Source organism: Ambystoma mexicanum, chromosome 8 (assembly GCF_040938575.1).
Source record: "Ambystoma mexicanum isolate Mex_15411 chromosome 8, UKY_AmexF1_1, whole genome shotgun sequence".
Lineage (NCBI taxonomy): Eukaryota > Metazoa > Chordata > Amphibia > Caudata > Ambystomatidae > Ambystoma > Ambystoma mexicanum.
The window spans coordinates 27,709,649-27,735,897 of NC_090929.1; the positions used below are offsets into that span (position 1 = coordinate 27,709,649).

The 26,249-nt window shown below is 45.3% G+C and overlaps 1 protein-coding gene across 2 annotated transcripts in view; it reads left to right on the forward strand.

Annotated features, from left to right (window-relative positions):
• TBC1D13 (TBC1 domain family member 13) overlaps window positions 1-26,249 on the forward strand; it is a 391,422-nt gene that overhangs the window by 104,648 nt on the left and 260,525 nt on the right. The window lies entirely within an intron of this gene.

Consider the following 26,249-nt stretch of genomic DNA (forward strand, 5'->3'; position numbering starts at 1 on the left):
TTACACAGCACCCTCAGTGCAGTAACACAGGGGTGTCATAGTGACCCCCAAACATAGAATCCATACCCTGGGACTGACTACGGTCTCCCAGGGCATGTAAAGTCACCATTGACTTTACTAGTCTTAAATTGTGAACAGAACCAGTACAAACCATCCTATTGTGGAAGTACTGGTAGGGGTAATTAGATTGCCCCTGGGTCTGTTTTTCAAGGGGGCACTGTGCAGTCCCCCCTCGGCGAGTTTCTGGCTGGCGGCAGTGGTTACCACGCAAAATATTCCACCGGAATATTTCCTATGGGATTTTCCCATTCATTTTAAACGCACCACTTTTTGGTGCAATGTTAAAGATACCGCTGGGTTATTTATTTAATATTTATTCCCCGGTTGGGTCTTTTTGCCAGGACTCGGTTTTAAAATGGCGTTTGTGTTCGCCTCTGTAACTCCAACCCAAGTCGAGCCCTTTGTTCCACTTTCTGGCCTCCAAAACTGGTGCCACTCTGTCTGGGTCTACAGGATGTGTGGGAGAGGGGTTTAGGCACCCTGGACTGAGTTGCCTCGGCAACTCAAGTCACACTCTTGTTTGATTGGCCCAGTGGTGAGCTGCCCGGCTCACCACTTAGCATGTTTGATTGACAGCTAGGACTGATGAATGGGGGTTTTCTGCATAAAAGCAGGGCTTTGGGGACTGGAACTTCAGAAGTCGCCACAGGACCAAAGAATCTGAAGAGGGAGAAGCTGAACCGACCTGCAACGACGACACCACCGATGGAGCCCTGCTAAACCGTCTCACCACTTCCCAACGACAGAGAAGATTTTCATCCCGGAGAGTCTTCTTCCTCTGAGCTGGTGGGGATAACCAGTTTGCCCTCTTTCCGCCTTCCTGGATCGTCTCGTGGTCGAATCGCCCCCGTGCCAAGCACCCCGGCGGCCGGATAGCCACGCTTCACCACTACCGCGAATAAAAGGGTAGTACTTTTTAACCGAGAAACTCCGCGGCTGGTTTCTTCCCTGGCAGTGCAACAACCTCCAGCTTTCCTCCACGCGAGATCTTCTTTTCCCCTGGACGAAGCACCGACTTGCACCCGCTGCCAGGAACAACTGCCCCCGCTGGAGCTTTCTCACCATTTCAGGTACTGAGTCCCTCCTGGTCTCCCTTGCAACAGACTGTTCAAGGTGTCCCGTAAATCCTTTACTTTCTATCCTGGGGTGACTTGGGACCTACTAACTAACTTTTCCTGACTTGATCCAACCCTTTTTGAACTCTTGCAAAGACTCTTTAAAAGTACTATTCAACTGTGTGATCTTGGACACATTCCGCCTTGCTCTCACCAAGAGTTGGCCTGGCCTATGACTTTCTTGCTCCTCAGTAGACTCTGCCTTTTCTGACTTGCTCTGATTCTCCTAAAGTGTTGGTATTGTGTATGTTCCTAATTCTGCCTTTTTCCCTCCCTTTTTCATTAACTTATTGGAGTGCCATCTTAGGTTAAGCGCTCACCTCTGTCTGAAAATAAGTGGTGTTTTAACCAAGACTTGTTCAATAAGTGATTAGGGATGTATATCTATTAATAGTGACTGTGTTTGAACTTGCTTGCCATATTAGTGTTAGTGTATTTTACAAAGTGTGTTTTTAAATAAATAATTATATACTTTTATATCCAAGCTCTGGTCAGTGTTTGCTTGTGCTACTGTATTTTGGTACCTATCTTGTATACTCTATATACTGTTTAACTCTTCTTGAGAGAAGTCTGGCTGCTCAGCCACAACTACCAGGTAAATCTGGGTGGTACAGACTGCTACCAATTGGGTTTACTGCCAACACCTGTAGTCTTAAGCCTTTTGCAGTGGTCCCTAAGGGAACTGCACAGGTTTCTGCCTAACAGAGATCTGAGCTAGAGGGCGCACATATAGGCAGCGAGGTGAGGAATATCTTTTTAGAGATTTTTTTAATATAATATACTCTGGGCCTCATTACACGTTGTGCGGTAATGGAATACCGTTACCGGTAATGATTTACCGGTACCGTTAATTCCCTAAGCAAATCACGACCCGGACCCACCGCTATCTGCGCACCCGTTAATTACGGTGCCACTAATAGCGGCAAGGCCGCGGGCGCGCGACCCACATGCCGGAATTAGCGCCATGGCGCTAATACCAGGCCATCACAAGCCATGCGGACATGGTATTAGCGGCATGTAAAACACCCAAAAACCCCTTACCGGCATGGCGCTAATAACGGCATCGAAAAGCACCCGTTAAGAGACCTGAGCAGTGTACCCATCAACTACAGGTGGACACAATCAGCACAGGTGCATGCTATGGGGACAGGCAGCACAAAAGAGCACACCACACCCCTACCCACACCCCTTCCCACACCAAGATGGTCCCAATAGCAGCAGCATGACATGACAGCCTTGACTACATGATAGCAGTGCAGCACCTACAACAACAGCCAGCACCAGAGGTGAGCCGTAACAGGCACCCATTACCCACACCATACAGGCGAAGACAGCCATCCACTGAGGAGGTGGCTCCTAACCCCTGTACGGAACCCACAGAACCATCAGGAAGAGGACAACAATATAGTACATCCTTCCAATGACAGTGCTCCGCTGCCTAAGCGGCCTGGGTGTGGCACTCCTGTACGGCCGTGTCAAAGTGGCAAAGACAACCATGGCATGTGTAGAGCATCACAAAATGTGCATATGATGGAATGTGCCTATGCCACTTGAAATTGACATGCAACCACCAGAAGAGTATGATGTGGCTGGGGATGAGTGCGGGTGGAATGCCCCAGCAGGACATGAAACAGGCAGTGCCAAGGAGGCACACGATGTGCATCAGCATCTGATTCTGCAATCTCATCATGCACCAAGGTGAAATAGCATGGACGTAGATGGGAATTGTTGCCCTGGTGCATGTTTCGAGGCCCACAAAGGACCCTGTCCACAATGAATGACACATACACAATAATGGAGACCACGCTTGGGTTTCAAACTCTGAACAGTGTATATTGAACATATCGTGGTACTAAAGTGCATAACCCAAACTCCCAAAATACACCCTTACCCCCCCAACACACCCAAACACACCCTTACCCTCCTCCCCCCTCAACACACCCAAATAAACCCTTACCCCCCCTCAACACACCCAAACACACCCTTACCCCCCTCCCCCCTCAACACTCCCATGTGAGTCTCATGACGTGAATGTGTCCATTGCCACATGTGGCACACGAATCCTGGTGGCCCTATTTGCCAGTGCCTGCATCGTCATCTGGTGGCTGTGAAGCCGTGCGCCGCAGGTTCTGCATAGACCGGCGCAGGGGACTAGTCTGGCGTGAACTCCCAGACGAGGAGGGGCCTGGTTCTTCGTGGGCCGGGAGTGGGCACCGACGCTCAATAGCGTCTGCTATGCGGTTCATGGCCTGCCACAGTTGGGCCATTTCACTGCAGATTCGGCTGGTGCATACCTCCATGCCCTCCCTTGTCTGCTGTGCAAGTGTAGCAATGTCCTCCCTCAGGCGGGCTGTCTCTGCCACAAGTTGACCTACTAGGCCACTCATCTCGGTCTGCCTCTGGTAGATGGACGAGAGGTCATGTCGCATGGTGGGTGCTGGTGGGATGGCTGATGCACCTGGTCCCATTGCACTTGCATCAGGAGAGGATATCTGGGGGCTCCATATCCCTTCAGGGGTGGGTGAATCTCCATGACTACCCGGACCTGAGGAGTACCCCGGGCTTGCCAGTAAGGGGCTTGTTGGTCTGGGGCTCTGGCTATCAGCATCAATGGCAGGTGTGTCCTCCTCATCTGAAGGTGGGGCCGTGGCTGCTGCTTCACCCGTTGAGCTGGTGGCAGCAGAGTGCATCCCCTCGATGCTGCCCTCACCTACTGGGAGACACACTTCCGTGGGTGCCACGACGGGAGCAGCCATGGCCTGTGGATGCGTGCAACTGGTGTTCCGGCTGCTTTTGTCCCTGTGGTCATGGACACTCGTCCTGGCTGCCCTTGTGATTGTGGCGGTGTCCCCTGTGGCATCCCTCCTTGCTTTTTTGCTGGATGTGAGAGCAGGTGTGGAAGTGCGTGCCTCCTCAGTGTCAGTGTGTGAACCTGCAAGGGTGAGAAATGTTGACAACCATCAGTAATGGGTCGACCTGCCTTGAGCAAAATGAATACCTCATGCCGTTCTATGCATTCCGGGCTCTTTAGTGTGGATGCAGGTAATGGGGATGTTGGGTGGGTCATGCATGAATGGGTCTGTGTTGTACGGGCATGTGGTGATGCATGCATGTCTGTTTGTGGCTGGAGCCACGGCATTCATATGGACACATGATTGGGGGGAACATCACACTTCACTGTGCATTGTTTGATGCATACACTCACCTCCATCGGACGAAACGGCCACGCCATGCTCCATTTGTCCAACTCCCTCAATGCATTCCACCCCGATGGTTGATGCACATGTCTCCTCCCACTCAGTGAGCTTGATTGGCGATTCACTGCCTCCTCCTGTGCCCGTAGCCATGTTGCGGTGCACGGATAGAATGTTCCGCACACGGAGCCGGAGGTCATCCCACCTCTTTCGGCAGTCTTTGACTGTGCGGGTTGTGGTGTCTACCGCGCTGACCTTGTGGGCTACCTCTTCCCAGATGGCCTTCTTCTTCACAATGGTCTCCCGACGCATGTCGTTGTTGAAGACAACATGAGCATTGTCTGCTAGTGTCTGCGTTAGCATGAGGAGCTCCTCCTTGCAAAATTTCTCCTTGCGTTGCCGCTCAGACGATTTCTTAACGGCCTTGGGCATCTTCACGGTGTCCTTGGTGTTTTTCCCAACGTGGTTCCTGGTAAGGTGTCCTGGATAAGGAGGATGGCAATGGATTGTGTTTTTAAAGATGGCCGCCGTGCTCTTTCCCGTTCCGGTGCGATGACGCTATTTCCGGTTCCGCAATATTACGGAAACCGCTATTAGCGGTGACCGCTAATGGCGGTCACCGCTATTTGCGGAAACCGCTATTTGCATGTGGCGGCAGGTCGGAAGTGCTAACAGCGCTTTCGTGGATGCCGTTAAGGCATTTTTTGGGGAGTTTAGCGGCATGGCGGTAGGCTCATTACCGGCATGGCGGTAGGCTCGTGCCCGCGATCTCGTAATGGCATGCAATTTGCGGCCTCTTGCGAGGGCGGACACGCTAATTACCCCATGCCGGTAATTGCCGATTTTTACCGCCTACCGTGTAATGAGGCCCTGTGTATTTTTGTATGCTGTCTTTTATGTGTGAAGTACTTATCTTTCCTGATAAATGTGTAACATAATGAAAGTATATATTTGTCAGTGTATCAGTGTGGTGAAGTTTCTAGAGGTCCTTTGTGCAGCCGTATAGCCCTACATGAGAGAGGTTCGGCTTCCCTCTGTTGTCAGGTGTATTAGTCCCCAATAAGGTCAGCGTTTCTAGAGCCCTAAACTGAGGGTTGTACTAAACTGTTTTAGCACTGTGTGTTAGATTACTAAATAATATCAAAGCTTTGCTGCCAAATGAGCAGAAAAGGGAACGGTCTCCAGAAGAGCAAGGCCACACGGCAACCCAGCTGCCTCAGGGAAGTAGGCCGTTTCCAACTCAGGGTCTCTAAAAGAGTGAGGCCACACGGGTGCCCAGCTGCCTCAGGGAAGTAGGCCATTTCCAACTGAGGGTCTCCAGAAGAATGAGGCCACACTAGCCCCCAACTGCCTCTGGGAAGTATGCTGTTTCCAACTGATGGCCTCTAGAAGAGCGAGGCCACATGGGTGCCCAGCTGCCTCAGGTAAATAGGCCGTTTCCAACTGATGGTCTCCAGAAGAGCGAGGCCACATGGGTGTCTAGCTGCCTCAGGGAAGTAGCCGGCTTCCAACTGATGGTCTCCAGAAGAGCGAGGCAACGCGGGCGCCCAGCTGCCTCAGGGAAGTAGGCCGTCTCCAACTGATGGTCTCCAGAAGAGCAAGGCCACACGGGCACCCAGCTGCCTCAGGGAAGTAGGCCGTCTCCAACTGAGGGTTTCCAGAAGAGCGAGGCCACACGGGCACCCAGCTGCCTCAGGGAAGTAGGCCGTTTCCAACTGAGGATCTCCAGAAGAGCGAGGCCACACGGGCACCCAGCTGCCTCAGGGAAGTAGGCTGTTTCCAACTGATGGTCTCCAGCAGAGCGAGGCCACACGGGCACCCACCTGTCTCATGGAAGTAGGCCGTCTCCAACTGAGGGTTTCCAGAAGAGCGAGGCCACACGGGCACCCAGCTGCCTCAGGGAAGTAGGCCATTTCCAACTGAGGGTCTCCAGAAGAGCGAGGCCACACGGGCACCCAGCTGCCTCAGGGAAGTAGGCTGTTTCCAACTGATGGTCTCCAGCAGAGCGAGGCCACACGGGTGCCCTGCTGCCTCACGGAAGTAGGCTTTTTCCAACTGATGGTCTCCAGAAGAGCAAGACCACCAGCTGCCTCAGGGAAGTAGGCTGTTTCCAACTCAGGGTCTCTAAAGGAGCGAGGCCACACGGGTGCCCAGCTGCCTCAGGGAAGTAGGCCATTTCCAACTGAGGGTCTCCAGAAGAGTGAGGCCACACAGGCGCCCAACTGCCTCTGGGAAGTATGCTGTTTCCAACTGATGGCCTCTAGAAGAACGAGGCCACATGGGTGCCCAGCTGCCTCAGGGGAAGTAGGCCGTTTCCAACTGATGGTCTCCAGAAGAGCGAGGCCTTACGGGCGTCTAGCTGCCACAGGGAAGTAGCCGGCTTCCAACTGATGGTCTCCAAAAGAGCGAGGCAACGCGGGCGCCCAGCTGCCTCAGGGAAGTAGGCCGTCTCCAACTGATGGTCTCCAGAAGAGCAAGGCCACACGGGCACCCAGCTGCCTCAGGGAAGTAGCCGGCTTCCAACTGATGGTCTCCAGAAGAGCGAGGCAACGCGGGCGCCAGGCCGTTTCCAACTGAGGGTCTCCAGAAGAGCGAGGCCACACGGGCGCCCAGCTGCCTCAGGGAAGTAGGCCGTCTCCAACTGAGGGTTTCCAGAAGAGCGAGGCCACACGGGTGCCCAGCTGCCTCAGGGAAGTAGGCCGTCTCCAACTGAGGGTTTCCAGAAGAGCGAGGCCACACGGGCACCCACCTGTCTCATGGAAGTAGGCTGTTTCCTACTGATGGTCTCCAGCAGAGCGAGGCCACACGGACGCCCAGCTGCCTCAGGGAAGTAGGCCGTTTCCAACGGCTTGCAGGAATTCTCAGAAGGATTTCCACTTATTTCACCAGACTGTTGGAACCTCTGCGGCACCTTCCCTGGGAACATTCACTGGTGGAATTAAACTAAGTTTTATGCTTTTTAGTGTCATTATATGACAGTCTGAAGACTAAAACCAAGTAAAATTCCATGCTTTTGGCGTCTCTACATGCTAAACTACACACAACTGCTAAGGTGTTCCTGTTTCCACATGGGATTGCTAATACTAAGGCAGGCGCTTATACCCCAGTCAGAGGGGGCTCTACCGGCACCAGGGGAAGAACTTATGGTCCATGAGCCCCTACGTACAGACACTTTCACAGTTCCGAGAAGTATGGGGTCTAGATCTGTTTTTGACCCTAATTCCGAAACTGTGATCTTATGTATAAAGGCTCCAGTTATGGACCGAGGGGCGCAATCTGCTGGTGGAATGAATTTGGTCCCAGACACTAAAGTTGTGGAGTGTGTTACTATTAGTAATAAGCCCCCCCTAGGCCTCAGGGTTTAACATAAATGGAAGGCGCTGAGACAAAAGGCCATAGGGAAGAAGACATCTAAGAATTATTCTGCTTGGCCTTTAAATACCAGAGCTTCTCGAATTTTCTTACAACGCATTCTGTCTCAGCCTGCAGTAAAAAGGCCCCTGTGCAGATCAGTAACTTCTGGGGCCTCCACTTATGATTCTCTGATAAATCTGCAAGATGTGATCACTGCAACCTCTAAAACGGCCACAAGTATGGAGTCCCTGTTCATCCATCCACCAGGGTCTACCGTTGGTGCATACGGAAGAATTTTCCCTCTGTCTGAGCCACAGAGTTTGACTGCTTCTCAGGATATATTAAGGATGCCATTGACTCCTTCCTTTGTTCCCCAAAGACCGCTACAAGTGGCATCAAGGGGTGATCGATCTGTGTTAAGTAAAGCTGTACAAGAGCGCCAGCAGTTGAACTTACGTACATTAGTGGACACTGATCAACGTCTAAGGCCGGACAAGACCTGCCCACATTTGCATTCCACAAAAAGTGGACTGAATAATTGCGTCATCAGCCTTTGGGCCCTGGGGTTTTTGGGGGCCACCGTGCTATGAGAAAAGAACAGCAGTCTGAGTCGTACGGGCAAAGGTGATTTGTTTGGAAATAACCCAGTAGCTGACGCATTTACCATTTCCCCCACCTGTAAAGTCTTCGGTGGATCGACACAGGCAGCCCTGTTTCTTGGCCCGGGTGGAGCCGGCGACGGCCTGGGCTGCAAAGCTAAATAGCTCAGGAGGTTGGTGCAGTAAGGGGCCCGCTCCGAAAGCTGCTTGAGTCTCGCTCCAAAAAGGCTATGGAGCTAGACTCAAGGTTTGGTGTCTTATTTGAAAGTGTTATTCCAGACAACAGATCTTTGAACCTTAACCGTACAAACATTTTGCGCCTGCTATCAGAGGTTCCAAGTTTAGCGGACATATCTACTGATGATATAAAGAGAGTGTATTTTCCAGATAGATCTGTAGTTATCTTTAAATCCAAAATAGTTTTTGAGGTTGTTCTTCATGAATGTGATTCATTACGAGTGTTTGGCTACTATGATTTAACCAAGTATGTGGATTGTCCAAGTGTGGGTATGGCCCCAAGGGGCAGAAGCGTGTTCAACAATTTAATGATGAAAATCATTGCCTTGAAACATAAAATAATGATCTTAGAAGAGTCAATGGACTGGTCTTGGCTACTTAAGGCAATGCAAAGTTAAAACCCAACATATGCGAGTCCAGCACTGGTGGATGAGAGTTACTTTTCCATTCTCTCATGGAACACACAAGGGCATTCCCACCTATTTGGCATTTTAAACGTGGCTCGAGATTTGAAGTCTCATAACGTGGCATGTCTCCAAGAGACTTGGTATTTGAATCCAGTAGTGTTTGACGGGTATATTGTGGCCTTTCAGGCAGAAAGACAGGGATTGTTGGGTCAACCTTACGGTGGTCTTCTAACATTGGTGAGATCCTCAAGTAACATTATTGTTGTGAGGAGCGTGAATTGCCCTTTTGTACCCAATAAACTCACGTGCACATTTTGGGCATGCTGATTCTAGATCTTCTGGTACCTAACGTATATTGGCAGGATGAAATATCAATCCTGAATTCCACTCTTAACTATTTCATAGAGGTTATCAATGCATGGTCTGAACAACATCCTGGGGGTCAGATAATGTTGGTTGTGGACCTTCATTCTGAATGTATAGATTTCCATTTTCAATGTAACACAACAGGCCTGGATCCTTTCCTGTCAGAAGAACAGGGCAGAGGCCTTCAATGGCTCAGAGTTTTGAGAGGGGTGGGTCTGTATCCTTTGAATGGACCAGCGCCTGGAGATATCCCCACAGTGCGACTTGGTCTAACGGTAAGGCGCACTCAACTATCGATTACATCTTTGCGGGAGGTGGCTGGTTTGATAATTGTAGCTCCATGAAGATCGTGCAATCACCCCATGGTGACCATGCTCAGTTGATAGAAGAATTTGTATTGAGGCATGTTTTAGAGGGCTCGGAAGGCTCCAGTCCAATAGATTTTAACCCTAATTCAGCTGGGAATCGTGTATCATGGAACGCCGCCTTGCCGGCGCGTGTGAATCGTGCTTTGATGGGCGTACTTAAAAGATCTTCATGCACCTGGACACATTGTGTGTTCTCACTAGATCATTTTCAGACCCATATTGGGGAGTTCAAGGAATAGTGTGCTGAAAAATGTTATTGTCCCGAGCGTTCGGGCATGTGGTTTAAAGCAATCTGTGATCGATTGTAAAAACATTTCCTATGCACCTTATCTTAGTTTTCCTCACTTTTACACCTGCGAAATCAAGCATCGGGGAGCAGCCATCTTGTGCTAATATTATCCGTTGCCGCATCGCTCTGAGTTGAACTGCACTCGCGGCACTAAATCATATCCCCCGACCCTGAAGCTGACATCAGTATTCCTAGTGATATTCTCCACCTATTTTCATGATGTTAGCGGGCAGCGTAGCCAAACACACCCAGTCATCACCTACATATAAACGTCAGTTGACGCAGAACCCGAAATATCAACACACACATCCTCTCGCAGCGCAGCGCATCCCAAATCGGAATAGAAAACACTATTTTTAAAGGAAACACCAATAGTCTGCAATTTATAATGTGCTTTTATTTCACAATAAATGCTCTGAGAACATCTGCCAATTTTGATTATCAACCACATTTTTTATTTTGATCTGTTCGAGCATCAAATCTTTATCGTGAGACACACAGTGTTCCTTTCGGTAGAAGAAGCGCATTCAACGCAACTTGAATCGCAAGGCTTCGACATGACCTTCTTGCTAAACCACCGTTCTTCAATCGATAGCAAATCCTCCCTTTCTTCCAAGGACGAACAACAATTGAACCTTCTTTGGAGCGCCTATGCTAAATTTCGTTTTGGTGAAGGAAAGCCACAAATCAAAAACATACTGTACAGGATGCGTCGGTTTGAACTCCTCACAAGTAACATCAAATGCAGTGACCTTCACTCCATGGGAGCAATTAGTCAGGCCGATCAACGTGGCATTTGAAATATGTTTGAAAAACAAACACATTGTTTGCTGGAATCCACCAATGCCTCGCTATCGTGAATACTTTTTTACTCTTCTATATTGATAGTGATTTAGTTATTTTATGACAACAGTTCCAGTTAGGGTCCTCCCCATAGTCACGTCTGCGTGCACTCTGTTTTCACAGAGGAATGTGCTCTGCAGATAACGTGAGACACTGACAAGTCATAAATCCAAGTGCCCTTCCATCTCCACTGAACTTCCTGTGCACTAACAAATGTAGGAGAGGCGGTATATCCTGCCCCCTGCACCATTCTCGTACCGGGTAAATGACATATTAGCTAAGGGGGGAGACATCTCCACCCCTCCTGTACTTATTTGCATCACCCATGTTTTGCTCATGTGTATACTTTGAACTCTATTTTGTGTCCTTCCAAAGGGCATCTTTTTCTAGGCCCTCTGGCGAGATGTTCACTCTCCCTCTCCCAGCACTGCGCACAGCAAGCCCCCCCACCTCTGTCTTTTGTCAGCTCAGCGCGTCTCCTGTTCTCACAGAAACGCAACTATTAATTTTTGCGAGTATCGAGCCCTGACAAAATGTGCTCATCCAAGATTGTGAGACCAAGGCCTGCTCCAACCTTAGTGCCCCATCCATCTCTGCTGACCGACTCATGCCCTTTCCACCCCCTCCCTGCAAGGCCGCTGTCCCCTGAACCCATGCCCCCTATTCCCTTTGAACGCATCTGGTCACCAGACCCTACCCCCGCACCACCTCCAATTCACCCCTCATATACCTAATATAGATTGGTCATATATTTTGGTAACAGAAACACCTATCCCCACTGAGTTTGAAATGGTAAGACTCCAAAGGCTGCAAATCAAAGATCTTTCCTTCTGATAAGGCATCCGAAGGAACGACCCCTAACGCATGCCCCCATAAAAATATAAGTCAGAATGTACCTATTTCACACCAACAGCCCCTTTCATGCAGTGTTTTGCTTACAGTCAATAGTTCATGCATGCCAAGTTTGCTATTTAGCTTAGTCAGATAGCTGTACTTCATCTCCGTGGAACTTTACCCGACCTTCACCCCGCCAAGAGGAGCCCAGCTGACCCACATGCAGCCCGCCGGATCTCCAAGACACCAGCCAATCCTGTGAAGCAAGTCCCTATATCTATAGACTGTATTCATGTCTTCCTCCAGTCCTGAAGTAACACTATGCACCTATAGGGAAACGTCAGTAGTGAGATTTCGAGCACTTATAATGTACTGTTCTTGTAATGTTCGGTAGAGCGCTCTCAGGAAGCAGAGTACTTTGCTCCATTTATTTGCTTATATAAAATGTGGTTCCCTTGCAATGACTCTCCTGGTCTCATTCCCTAGTGGGACGCGTATTTATTCTGTCTATTTGGAGACGTGCATGCTAAGGCAACTGCAGACCCCGGAGTTTCTTTCATGCTGATATCCATCTAACCCTCCCACACCCTGATCAGTTAAGGACCCACAAGAGCTGGCGGGAAGGGGGAAAAACACAGAGTTACACTGTATGGCATCCTACAACAGGCACTTCTTGCACAAAAAAAGTTGACAAAGAGGATACATTTGAAAAGACAATTTGGACGCTACAGCGACCTATGTTGTGATTTACAGACACCAAGCAACCACAGACATGCATGTAATCGTTCGAGATATAAATTAATGATTCATAAATCGGATGAAATGTGCATAATTAAATACTTCTTAATACTTTTAATAGCTTTGAAAATCGAGTGTAATAGCATTCCATTGTTCATGTACAATGTACAAACATTGTGGAACATACACCCGCTGATAATCATTTATACCGGGAAGTCAACTGTTCAATGAGGTCCGCTTTTGGTGGACAGGGCTTGTTTGCAATGTTTTGTGGCAATGTATGTGTCCTAGGAACAAAATTGGGATCGATTCCATGAGTATGCATGGCCAACACAGTCAAAGTGAGATCTTTCACAAAATCGAATTCCATTTCCTGGTACATTGGCTTGGCAACCCATTTTTTGCTTTGTTTTGCAAAGGCCATTGTGTAACGAAGCATTCCAAATTTTCCTGCAGTTCTCGATTGTTCTCTGCCTAGATTCTCGTTATGCACTAATACTGCTAGTAATGTTCTAGATTGCATACCGTCTATGCCGAAATGCAACCTTTTGAGTCTGTACTTTAGGCACATATTGTGGAATATCTCAAATTCTCCGGTGTGACAGAATTCTGTGAGTCCCTTCAGGTCTCTTGAAAGAGTTTTATCAAACACAATCTTCTCAAGAGCTTTGTGTGGAGATGAAGATGTAACCAACCACTTGTTCTTGTGTTCCTGCTCCTCCGATAAAGGTCCATGTGCACATTCATGAAAATGTTGGTTTTCTGTCCATGAGTGAATGTTGGAACAGTGGTGCATCAATGAGCGCCATTTTTCAAGTAGAATTTCCACAGACCCATCTCAAGTTTTGGAGTTCCACCAAAGATGGTTGCTGAAAGACTGGGACCACTGTAAAATATTTTTTACCTTTTTTACCAGCAGCTGTGATTTTTTAATTGACTGATTTGGCAACGTGCCATACATCAAATTGATGGTGAATGTTTGGAAACTGCTCTCACATGGCCTTGGCTATTGAAACAGGTCTGTCAGTGCATTCCCCTCGATTGAAGATGTTTGAGGGATTTTATTAAACCATGTTGCTCAATGGCCACTGAGGATTTACATTGGGACACCTGCACGATTTCCGAACTCTCTATTATTTTAGTTTCCATGTCCTGAAAGTGGTATGTGCAGTACTTTGCTGAAAATCCGGGGCTGTCACACTGTCTGTCGCCAGCTAGCCTGAACCGTTTGCCAGAGAATGTCCTTTCAATTGACATTTGTTCAATTTTCCAGGCTTGACTAATATCGGGGAATAAGAATTCTCTTCGATATTTGTAGTACTGCGTTTTAGCAAGGAACTGAAGTCCCCCAAAATTGACAGGAATTGGACAACTTACTAAAAGTCGAGCCACTGACAAGTAAAGCTGCTGAACACAGTAGATTTCCAGCTGGCACTTTGCCCAGCATCGCTTGAGCGGACCATGAAAATGTATCATGGAGGTGGGCACAGGTGGCTTGGATTTTCAGGTTATTGCCTTGTAATACACAAGTCACATTCAACAATGGCTCCCAGCATATTTTCCCACTCACTGGATGGACACATTTCAGCATCAGTGTAATCTCTACCAGGCAGTTGTCAAATACAATGTATTTGTGCTCCTTAATTAGCCAATCGTCCGGCTTGAATGTGGTTTGTGACTCAGCAGTGGTGGACAAATCGCCCAAACCAGACAAACTGTAGTCGAGATCTTTGGCAAGTTCCTCGGTCAATTGCGTTGAAGCTTCAGTGTCTTTTAGTTCAGCTTATTATTTGCACATAAATTGGAGAAAGCATCAACGTCGATTGTTTATTGGGTGGACCTTTTTTTGTGGGTGTAGATTGTGTCAAGTGGTCAGCGAGAAATTCAAAAGCATCTTCATTATATTCAGTTTCATCTTGTCGAGTTCTCATATTGTAGCAATGGTCCAACAACACTTTGCTGGCTTCACCAGGCACATTTAATTCAGTTTCAGGCCATTGGACATAAGCATTCCGAGTCTGCTTATTGACTGGACCACGCTGCGCCTCAAACAGTAGTTGCTCCATGGTGAAATCTGTTTGGCAAGCAGCATCTTTGGTTTCATTTGTTGTCTGTGTCTTTATACTTCTTTTCCTTCTGGGCCTGTAGGACATGGGTTGTAAAAACATGTTCAATGTAAATCACACATACAGTAGATAGCACTTTAAATAAAAAAAACATGCTAAGAAGAACACCAGCCCAAAACAGTTTTAGAAAACTAAATTGTTTGTTAGTTACCCTTGTTTTCTTGATTTTCTGTGAAACTGTGGTCTTCTCTGTAATGACCGCACTAGCAAGCTGGTCCACCACCTCTGATCCATGTTTGTTTGTTTGTTTGTTTGTTTGTTTGTTTGTTTGTTTGTTTGTTTGTTTATTATTTATAATGCGCGTCAGATTCAAAGGTAAGAGGGCGCAGCAGTTACAAGATAATGCAAAGCTTAGTTACAAGAAGTCAACAGTATGAAACATGAATTACAGAATAAGGAAAATAAATACTTATTAAATACAGATATTGCAGTCATTATGTACAGTTATAGTTATTCATATGGGAAACATGAGCGTGGGATGCATATCTTACAATTGCGGAATTTACAGGTATTTACACATGTTGTATGTTGGGAGCAGCAAATAGTGGTAGCAGCTTGGGGTGATCAGTGTTAATTACAATACAGTTCAGTTGACATAGTGTACAAATTAACAGTCATTAGCTTTCAGCCACATAATGGTGTTAGTTCTAAAGTTGGGATAGGACTGGTCTGTTCTCAATGTAGGAGGCAGGGAATTCCAAAGTTTAGCCGCTTTGACGGGAAAACTATTACCTCCGATGGTGGTGAGTGTGAATTTAGGGATGGCCAGACGATCCTCATTTGCTGATCTGGTGGGTCTTATGGATGTCTGTTTGTGGAATCTCTCCGATATGTATATAGGGGCGGCGTTATTGAGAGATTTATGGGTGAGTGACAGAGTTTTAGGAGGATTTCGTCTTTGGTTCGGAGCCAATTATTCTGTCGTCTATTCTCAGAGAAATTGTTTCTTTTAGAAATGCTTAGTGCCGCTCTAAGGGCATTGTTTTGTAGGGTTTGCATTTTTTAATGATGGCTTTGTTGGAGCCTATGTACAATGCATTGCAGTAATCCAGACGGGACAGGATTAGTGCTCTGGCCAGGATGGTACAACTGTTATTGGAGATAAACGGGTTTCCTGTTGTTATAAGTTTGCACATATAGCGTGTTAACTTGTTTGGCAAATGAGAGTGTAGAATCAAGATAAAAACCTAGCGTTTTTACCTCCTGAGCTACCGTAATGCAGTTAACGTCGATTATAAATGAAGAGTAATCAGGTCCCCATTTTTTAGGTTAGTGCGAGTACCCAGGATGATGAGTTCTGTTTTATCATCATTCAGGCATAGACCGTGTGTGGCCATCCATGCCTGGATGATGATGATGATGTACACTCTGTTCACCAAGGCCAAATCCTTGTCATAATCCCCTGAAAGTGGGAGGAGTATCTGGGTATCATCTGCATAGTTAGTGTAGATGATACCAAGATGGTCCAGATCATCGAAAAGGGGCATGGTGAAGATGTTGTACAGAGTGGGCGAAACGCAGGATCCCTGTGGAACACAGCAGGAGATGGGAATGGGTCTGCAGCTGCAGAGGACGGGAAGACCCTCATGGTTCTGCCACTTAGGAATGATCTAATCCAATTTATAGTGTCCTTAAAGAAGTGTGCTGCTGTGTCGAGATGGTTGCATAGTATTGTATGATCCACCAGATCGAACGCAGCTGTGAGGTCCAGGAGAAGGAACAAGGCTGATTTGCCACTGTCTCTGAGCTCGTCGACTTGGGTCTTGAGATCAATGAGGGCAGTCTCCGTTCCATGTTGTGGGCAGAAACCTGATTGTCTGGCTGCTCGTAAGTGGTGTAGTTCTAAGTATTTTTGTATTTGCGTGTAAGCCACCTTATCTAGTATTTTTAGAAGAAAGGAGACTGTTGTAATTGGCCTGTAATTAGTGGGTATTGAGGGATCTAATGTTGTTTTTTTTAAGAGTTGAAGTACTCAGGGTTGTTTGAGGTTGGTAGGTATGGTACCAGTGGTAAATGAGGCGTTAATAAGCTTGGTTATGAATGTGACTCCTATTCTAATTCCACACCTTGAATACATTCCTTGAATAGAATATTCATTTAAAAAAACAAAAGTCAAACTTATTGGAAATTAAAATCTTTCATTGCACACATCGCTTACATACATACCCTCGTAAACAATGTACGTCATTTAGTCATCAAATACATTTTGTATTTCACCTGATTGATGGCAAGTGTACTCGATCAGAGATCACTGTGCAAAACATACAGATTATAATGTTGCCCTCAAACATTTTGCAATGTATTCTGCATTAGGGAGGGAAGTGTAACGTTAGAACTGAAATGATAAAAGTTTGAAACACTGCACGTTTATATGAATGTCACTGTCTAATAGTATCCTATGTAGGATTTACTTTCTTTCGTTCAAGGGAACTGTCAGTACGCATACCTCATACTCTGGACCAGCTCCAAAGGATGATGTAATTGTAGTCGAAGTACCAGCATCCCCCTGTAAGACAGTACTTGTTTTAGTATGGATGAAAACAGCAAAATGGAACAGAGAGAATGGGACGCAGACAATGGTACATATAAAGAGAAACTCATAAATGACACATTGTGTAAACAACCGACAGGATACATAAACAATTTCATAATACATTCTCGTAATTGAAAAGTAAAATAAAATTACCTGATGTTGAAGTTGTTGTTGACTCTGGAAAAGTAATGGATGCCGAATCTTGCTCCTTTATTTTCAGTGCATTGTCACAAAGTGGTAAAAGGGAAAATTAGATTTGCATTAGGTATGTGGGAAGATCCAACTGTCGATAATATGAACTTCTGCAAGTCTGTAGGGCTCCCCGTTGGTATACTGTATGTGTCGTTGGTTTCGTCACTTGCGGGGGTCTGTGCTTCTGTCAGTATGCTCTCCTAAAAAAATGGACATGTCAAGCAACCGATTACAAAAAGATTATGCTTCTTTTGAGGGGCACTATGGCATTGTTTTCTATGGTCATAATTACTTTCTATGATGCTCCATAAACCAGGGACAGATGTGTAGTAAAATGTGGTATAGTTAAAAAGTAATACCAGCTGGTAAATATGTAAACTTTAGTAAGACACATTTACACCGAAAGCACCACCTGTTCAGTACCCCACCGCCTACAGCTAATTCACCATCCGGGACTCACCTGAGGCAGCGTGTGCATGAATAGAGTTGGAATTGCATTTGGAAGCAATTTACGAGATGTTCTGAGTCGATGCTTTTTTGTGTACTGCAATTGTTCGTACATATCGTCTGTAAAGTGCAGGCTGCAGATGCGGAATTGTTTGGCCCTCGAGTCTCCCAAGACAGCCTGGGCTCTACTTTTAAGCTAATCCACCAGAGAACCACAATGTTAAATCATTATTCCTCTGGAATGTATGCATGATTGTGCCCTTACTTTTGACATGGCTCCTAGAACAGCAACCGAAAACCAGACAAGCAGGCATTCTTGAAAAATCTGTATTAAAAAAGTACACATAATTGCAAAATAATTCTGCTGAATGCATGAGATTGATGGAATTATATCAAAGTTTTCTATGCAATGTTTGTTTTGGTCAAAGAAGCAAAACCTGTGTAGCATAGTCGAATATACACTGGGATAACGTTCATACAGAATTGATTGATACAACGCAAATTGTAATGTGTTACTCGTCCATTGAATGTACTTTTATGCATCAAAAGGAAACATGCTTATAGGCAAGGTCCGAGAAAGATGCGATTCTATCACAATTGACACTGATGAAATTTGCTATATAGAGATCAGAACATTTTAAATAGTAGACAATGGTCAAGTCAATGAGAAGAATGAACATTACCCTACTGGGTACATTCGTTCAAAATAGATAGAAATTTTGAGGTCAGAAAGAGATGATTATAGTGAAGTTAAAAGGTGACCTGCCCTTACCTTGACTAACAATCAATTAGATTCAGCAAGCAGGATAGTTAGTAGCAGGAGAACAAGTAGCACGATCAAGTGTTAACCTCCAGTGCTCACAGATGTTCACAGGCAGCACGATTAAGAGTTGACTTCCAGTGCTCACAGATGTTCACAGGCAGCACGATTAAGAGTTGACTTCCAGTGCTCACAGATGTTCACAGGTAGCACGATCAAGAGTTAACTTCCAGTGCTCACAGATGTTCACAGGTAGCACGATCAAGAGTTGACTTCCAGTGCTCACAGATGTTCTCAGGATAAATATCAAGGGGTTTATAAAGAATTAGAAAAGTGGGTGTGTATGTGAATGAGTGACATGTTTCTGGCGCGGTCTGATTCAGGGGAGCCTGGAGACACTGTGTCTGGGGAGGCCATGTGAACAATGGCCGCTGTGCGGAAGATACCTTTGAAGTGTACATGGTATTTGGCACCTTGGCCGTTCCCACCCCGCCAGACCCCTTGGGAGCGCAAAGCCACAGGTGCGAACTGCCATTGAGACTGGAGGGGGGATGAAAGGGCATGAGGCATGCAGAAAAGGGCTGGAACACTGCTGAATGGAGACACACTTATGTGGATTGCAGGGGTGCGGTCTTCTTCTGGGGAGCCTAGAGACACTGGGTCTGGGGAGGCCATGTGTACAATGGCCCCTGCGCAGAAGATACCTTTAAAGTGTACATAGTGTTTAGCATCTTGGCCGTTCCCACCCTGCCAGCTCCCTTGGGAGCACACGGCCACAGGTGAGAACTGCAATTGATACTGGAGGGGGCATGGATTATTGCAGAGGGCGTGAACGTAAAAGGGCACCATCCATTGTTGCATGTCACTCATAGACAAGTGTAATATGTACCAAGAGGGAAGAGGGGTTCACATGTATGCAACCGGAGAACAAATCGCCGGGATAAACTGCAACAAGCACAGGAGTCAAGTCGGGGGATAGATCAGGTCAAGGAAAGTAGAATTTCATCAATCTTTAATAGGCATATATTCAATTATATCATACATAGTGCTGAAATTACAATAAAAGTAGCATAAAAACATACCATCAATACTCCACATTTCCTATTAAAGTGCATATTAGCTTGATAGTATTCCTAACATATTGGAATAATTACACTGGGAAAATTATAATGGTAATGTGAATTAACTAGAAAAAATATTCAAAAAGAAAAAACCAAAACGAAAAAGAAAAAACAGAAAAGTAAGGGCACTCATCCAGGCAAGACTGAACACTCAGTATCTCCTGCGAGGTAAAAAAGTTGTCCCCTGTTCAATCCAATAAATTGTTATGGGAAACAGACAAGTATAGTCGCGTCGTAGCTTAATAGAACAGAAGCAATACTTGTCTCCAATCTGACCATGATAGTCAACAACCAGTACCTCGTACAGCGACCGACCATTTCATGGGCTGTACTGGTATCATACACGGGTGGTTTCGACGACTAATTATCACAGTCTAGGCAGTCTATCTCCTGCCCTAGCAGGAGAGAGAAGGCCTGACAGTCGTCTTCCTCAGGACAGGACAGATTAGATAATTTAGTAATACAATTTAAACATTTCATTTCTTCACATATCTCAAGGCACAAAGCACTTGGTTACAGGCAATATGGAAATAGTTTAAAAATTCTTCCATGCAGACATTTATCTTCATGTAGATCTTCCGTAATTCACAACGATGAGATACTTCTCCATCTTAGTGATACTCAAAACTTCAAATTGACAAAAGAGCTCCTCCAGAATATGGGTGGGTCTAAACAATACAGCTCCGAATTCTTGTAAAGGTGCAATGCGGGATTCGCTAGGACACGAGAAGGTAGGGCCATCTAGAGACCCAATGCGGTCCGTATCCTATCTACGATGTAGTCCTCCTATGAGGCTGTAGCCGCTGTGCAGGTCAGAGTAAACTGACTGCTGCTGAATGCGTAAGTTCCTCCAATGGCTTCGGCTTAGTTCCCGGAAGACAAGTGAGCATGTCCTTGATTCACTGAAAAATGGAAACAACTATTCATAAAAGATGATTTGTATTTTATTTTGTTGCTGATGTTGATGGCACAAATGTACTACAAAGTGTATACTTCGGGTTGCAGCACAGTGTGGGAAAATCCCCTCTACTGACCGCTGTCACTGGGGAATTTGGCTCGAATGGCTCCAACGACATAGGAGGGTATTACTCGTCAAAGGCGGTATCCAAGCCTCCCATAAAGCCACAGTGTAAACCAGTGTAAACCAACGATAGGCCACCAGCCTGTACCACGTGTGGAAGGTAAACATACAAACTGTATTTAAATGAACCTGATAAGTGTATAAACCTTAGTTGAAAATGCAATCTTGTATCCTATGGCACAGTTGCCAGTACAAATGTTACTTCATGGATCAATCAACGTGGGCTTTAAAGTGTAGACACATTACACAAGTGAACCCCCATGCAATCCATAACGTTTGGGGCACAGAGAAATGTTGTTTCTTGGTTGTACGTGAAAGGCACATAAAATGACCACTATGAGTTCCCCAAATCGCGAGAGATGTATTGAATTGCCAGACTACATTCATTTGTCAGTGATAGATCAAAGTTACGACAATATAGTAGACGAACATGAATTGTTATTGGCCTCAGTGACATCACATCTAGAGTACACTTATTCGTTACTTGGATTGCGAGGGCGAACGGTTGCACGAAGATGGTGCATAAGGACCATCATAATCCTCAGCACGGACCTTGTGAGCCAGGCTGCCCTGAAGTCATGCAGCTCGGTAACGCATAGCAGTGGTGTGTCTTCTTCCAATATGTAGGCCAAGCATCCAGAGTTTTCTCTGCAGCAGCAGTTCTCCTCCTCGCTTGGCATGACCTTGTACCGATTGCAGATACCCCAGGTGGAAACGTCTTCCATGCGACTAGGCTCAGGCTCATGAGCCAGTGATTCGTGTTCCCAACTGCCGTCCGATGCCCCATCGTTTCCGCATCTTTCTCTTTCAACTAATTCTGCCTCGGAATACTCCAGCTTGTACTGGTAGGGCTGTATTGTTGCCATTACGAGCAACGAAGATAGCTGAACAGAGCAGAAAAGAGTTACAGGATATACAAAGAAAGACAGTCAAATGACTGAAAAAGCAACTCTGATGTTGTCTGATGAGAAGCGGTCTGTTTATACTTATTGAGAAAAGAGGCGTCCTGCCATTTCCATGGAGACACGTCATTAGCTGGCGCACAGAGAACACGAGATGTTGCAAAATGGGCCGTATCGTCTAGTGATGTTAGCTTCAGGGACGGGCGATATGATTTAGTGCTGCGAGGCAAGTTCTTAGGGCGATGCGGCAACGGATAAGATTAGCACAAGATGGCCACGCCCCGATGCTTGATTTTGCATGTGTAAAAGTGAGGAAAACTAAGGTAAGGTGCGTAGGAAATGTTTTTACGATCGATCACAGATTACTTTAAACCACATGCCCGAACACTCGGGACAATAACATTTTTGAGTGCACTATTCCTTTAATTACAAGTAATCAACGGTATGGGTCTCAAAATCAGCCAAAAAAAATTGATTAAACTTTGCATGTTTACAATGAGGAAGTTGCAGTAAAGAAAGTTAACTTAAGGAGTGTGGTCAGATCCTTATAACATCGGGTTGATCTCACAACCGAAACTAAGAGAGCTCGGATAAGCCTTACTCGCCAGTCATACATGAATTGGTCCCGAAATAATGGCAGTAAAAAGAGTCGGGTGGATGCTGAGGCAATCTTCACTGTTCTAAGAAATAAGAATGCTCAGGTATTCTGGTGACTTTTGAATAATGCTGATCCACTGCAATTGGGGAGACAAATTTAAGCAGTGGCAGAAAGTGAGTGGGTCCAGCGTTTTTCAACTTTGTTCGCAGGTCCTATCAGTGACTCAGGGAGTCTGCCGGGTAACTGGAATCCAATTGATAGGTTGGACTTAGCGTTTTTCGATTATACCAGTGTACTTGAGGTTATAAAAAAAGATCAGCCCACCCCGTGCCCCAGGACCAAATAGACTATCAAACCTTTTGTTTAAAAGTGATCCGGGAGCATGGGCAGTCACACTCAACATTTTGTTCGAGAGTGTGGTGAGTTCTGACCATTGTCCCAGCTCATGGTCTCTGGCGCATATCGTTCCCATTTATAATCGGGTGCCAGTCAAGCCCTCTAAATTACCAAACAATTGCCCTTCTAAATGCAGACAGCAAGGTTTTTGCCTCAGTCTTGTTGTTCCATCTGTAGGCCTGGCCCTACAGGTCGACTGATTAGAGAAATGGCAAATTGGATTCTGTGCTAACTTGGCAACCTCATTGAATGGTTTGATAGTTAAAAACTGTCCAGCATCTGTCATGGGATGGGAAGTATAAGTCAGTCTTCATTGCCTTTATTGATTTAACTGCAGCATTTGATGCTTTGCACCATGATTATTTATGGTCTACACTCGATCATTGGGGTGTCCCTGCGGGCCTTTTGAGGCATATAATTGGCTTATATTCACAGTCCAATATTCAAGTTCGCCTGAACCATCAGGGTGCTCTCTCGCGTAAGATTCCCACGTTTCCTGGTGTCAGGCAGGGCTACATTCTCGCCCCCTGCTTGTTTAATCTTTACTTATCAGACATGGGTGATTACCTAAAAACTGCTGCATTTAGTCCACCGTGCCTCCATCAATTAAGACCCGTCTGGCTGTTATATGCGGATGATTTTCAAATTTTTGATTGTACTCGGGTAGGACTCCACAGGCTTTTAAATACTGATAAACTAATGAGGAACCTTTTCACAATGGACACTAAAGAGTTCGGACCTCAGCACCCTTCTTATTTAATGTACATTACGAACCAGAAAATATTTGAGCTATTAAAAGATTACCAGGACGAAATTGAACTGAGGAAAATGAGAAAATTCTTCAGAGATGATAGAGACTGCCAGGATGATAAAGTGCACACTTTTCAAGATAAATATTAACAATTCACAAAACCGGTTTCAAGAGGAAGTACCCCAAACACGTCATCGGGCAGCTTGGATGCCGATTCAGAAGGGGATCAAGAAAAAGAAGCAGATCAAACTAATAAACTGTAACAGGACAAGGTTTTCTAAACAAAATTAGACAATACAAAAAAGGAAACAGAACCAACTATCAAAAACAAGTACATTTTTTATTACCAACCCAGGCAAATCAACAACAACCCGCATCAGGTGTAGGAGGAAGCGGGGGAGTGGAACACTCAGGGAATCCAGACGCCCTAGAAGATTTTAGAAGATTAACAAGAGCAGGAGTGAGAGAGGCAGCAAAGAGGAACAAATGAATGATCTCGTGATGAACTTATCAAATCGGAATTTGAAACAAGAAGAGATCTCGTTACTGAACAAAGGCTTCTCCTTTGCCCCAACTACGGATTACAACATGATAGACGTACACATTGATTTATTAAAATTTGTTAGGAAACTAAAGTCTGGGATTGCGCCCATGACTTTTCGCATGCTGAAAGGCTATTTCTAATCATCAAGACAATAACATTGGGTAAGACTGTCTTTTTTACTGTGCTTCAATCTGTACAGACAGTTTCTATGATATGGTATGACAGCAAGATGATCCACATAACTAATCAATGTGTTGTATTTTCTCTTTTCTTTGTATTTTGATCATTTTTCATACCCCAATCAATCCTCCCTTATACCCCCTCCCTCATGTCTCTATATTTGTTTATTCATTTTTTGTAAAAGGATTACTTTTTCTTAATTGAATTCAATGTTGCCATATTAATATGTATGTGTATGCTTTACCCCAATGTTGGGCACCAATATGGTTGAACCCAAAATATAGCCCTGATTTGAAAAAGACGGTGTGTTCCGTCGAAACACTTGTCATCTTAAAGGGCATTTGTACAAACAATATATTATCTATTAACACAAAGAATTTGAGTTTACTTTTATTTCTTCTGTTCCTTGGCGCATGAACACAACAAAGTGTAACCAAAACTGGCCCGCTTTTAAATATTGTTTTTGGTTATATGGACAAACATTCCATACAGTTCAAACCTACAAAGACAAGAATAATGCAGTGCTCCAGGGGTCGGAAAAACATCCCCTTTAGGTGGTATGTTGGTCAAGAACCAGTGGATAGAGCTGAATCTCTAATAAATCTGGGCTTTTTCATTAATGCAAGACCTGGCCAGACAAGCCTAAAAGAGTGGTTGAAGGGGCGACCTTGCCACTGATTAATCCACTGCCGAGGGTTGACCTTTTAAACCAAGTAAAAATATTTTTCGAAGGAAAAATCTTCCCCAAAATTCTTTATGGCACGGAAAAGTATCCTATCTCGTTACTATGCGTGTTGCCCACTTTGGAGGCCTTGATCTGGAGGAGGGTCTTGGGTGTTCCAAATTCTGTTCCAATCCACGCGATCCGAGCTAGGTATTACGTCCCTGATGGCGAGGGCACAGTGGAAAATTCTCTCTCTGATGAGAAAGATTCTTTATCCATTCGTGGGTTAACTTTTTGAAATGGGTTCATGCATGTGGTTCAATTAGGCATTTCATTATTGCGGCGTCTGTTTGTATGAGATTTGTAGCTCTGTGGGTGAGCTGAGGGATAACCCTTGTAGGGTTAAGAAACTTTCATTTGAATATGATTGGTCTTGTATGGTTGAAAAATTACACGCATACCCGTCTCTGTCCCATTTATATGGGGACCATAAAAAATTGGGACCCTTGACCCCATTTCTGGCAATCTATCCAGCAAAACATGCAAGGCGGGCCTTTGTTCGCTTTCCTTGGAACTTGTATCTGACCAAACAAGTAATGATTATATTTGGTACGTTAGAACCGGAGCAAACGGGATGTTGCTACTACGAGTGCGATACAGAGTGTGAAATCCTTAAACATGTACTCGTTGTTTGCCCAGCGATTCAAGGTTTGAGGTGGAATTTCCTAAAACAATCCTGGCCATCCCTTGAGTTAGGAGATGAGGAGCATGTGTGGTCCTTATGTCTGTCTGTTGGGCCACACTACATCGACTGTCGTTTCTATTATCAACTTCTTTAAAGGTTTGAGATTGGAAGAGTATTGTGTGCATGAATCATTGGGGTAGAGTGGAAGAGTATGTTTTTTTTTTTTAGAAATTAGATCTTGGTAGAGTATAAGTTTGTGAAATGGAATGTTGGAATCTTTTTTCTTTTATAATTTTTTAATTTTGAATGATTTACGGAATTTGTTCATCTTTTTTTCTTTAATTATTAATTAGATTTTTTACTGAAGTGTATTTCTGACTTTTATAATGTAGTCACAATGTTTTTTAATATTGTGATTTACATGTTTGTTAAAGGTTAATTAATTTTGTAACCATAAAACAATAAAAAGAAATGTGTTTAGTTAGTTCACGGGCCGAAACTATGTATGAAAACTCTTATCATATTACTTAACTTTGAGCAGTTGTAGATTTAAAGCTGGGTTTATAAACCTCACCAAGTTGTATATGAACCGGGGATCGGCACAGTTGAACAAGAAAGCTCATGGCTTCCTTGCATGAACTAATGTGATGACCCAAAAAGTGTGGCTTTAACCAAATGTTCCTCTCAGTTCGGTCACATGGGCAGATCCGAAAGAAATGGACCAAATCTTCCTCAAGCTCCATGCTGCTCAGGCACTTTTGTGAAACCCTCAGCCAACTTGACTAGACTGGACAATGCACATTCGCTTCTCCTGGGACACTCAATATACCTGGTCAGATACCTCCAGGATATTCGGAACTGCAGC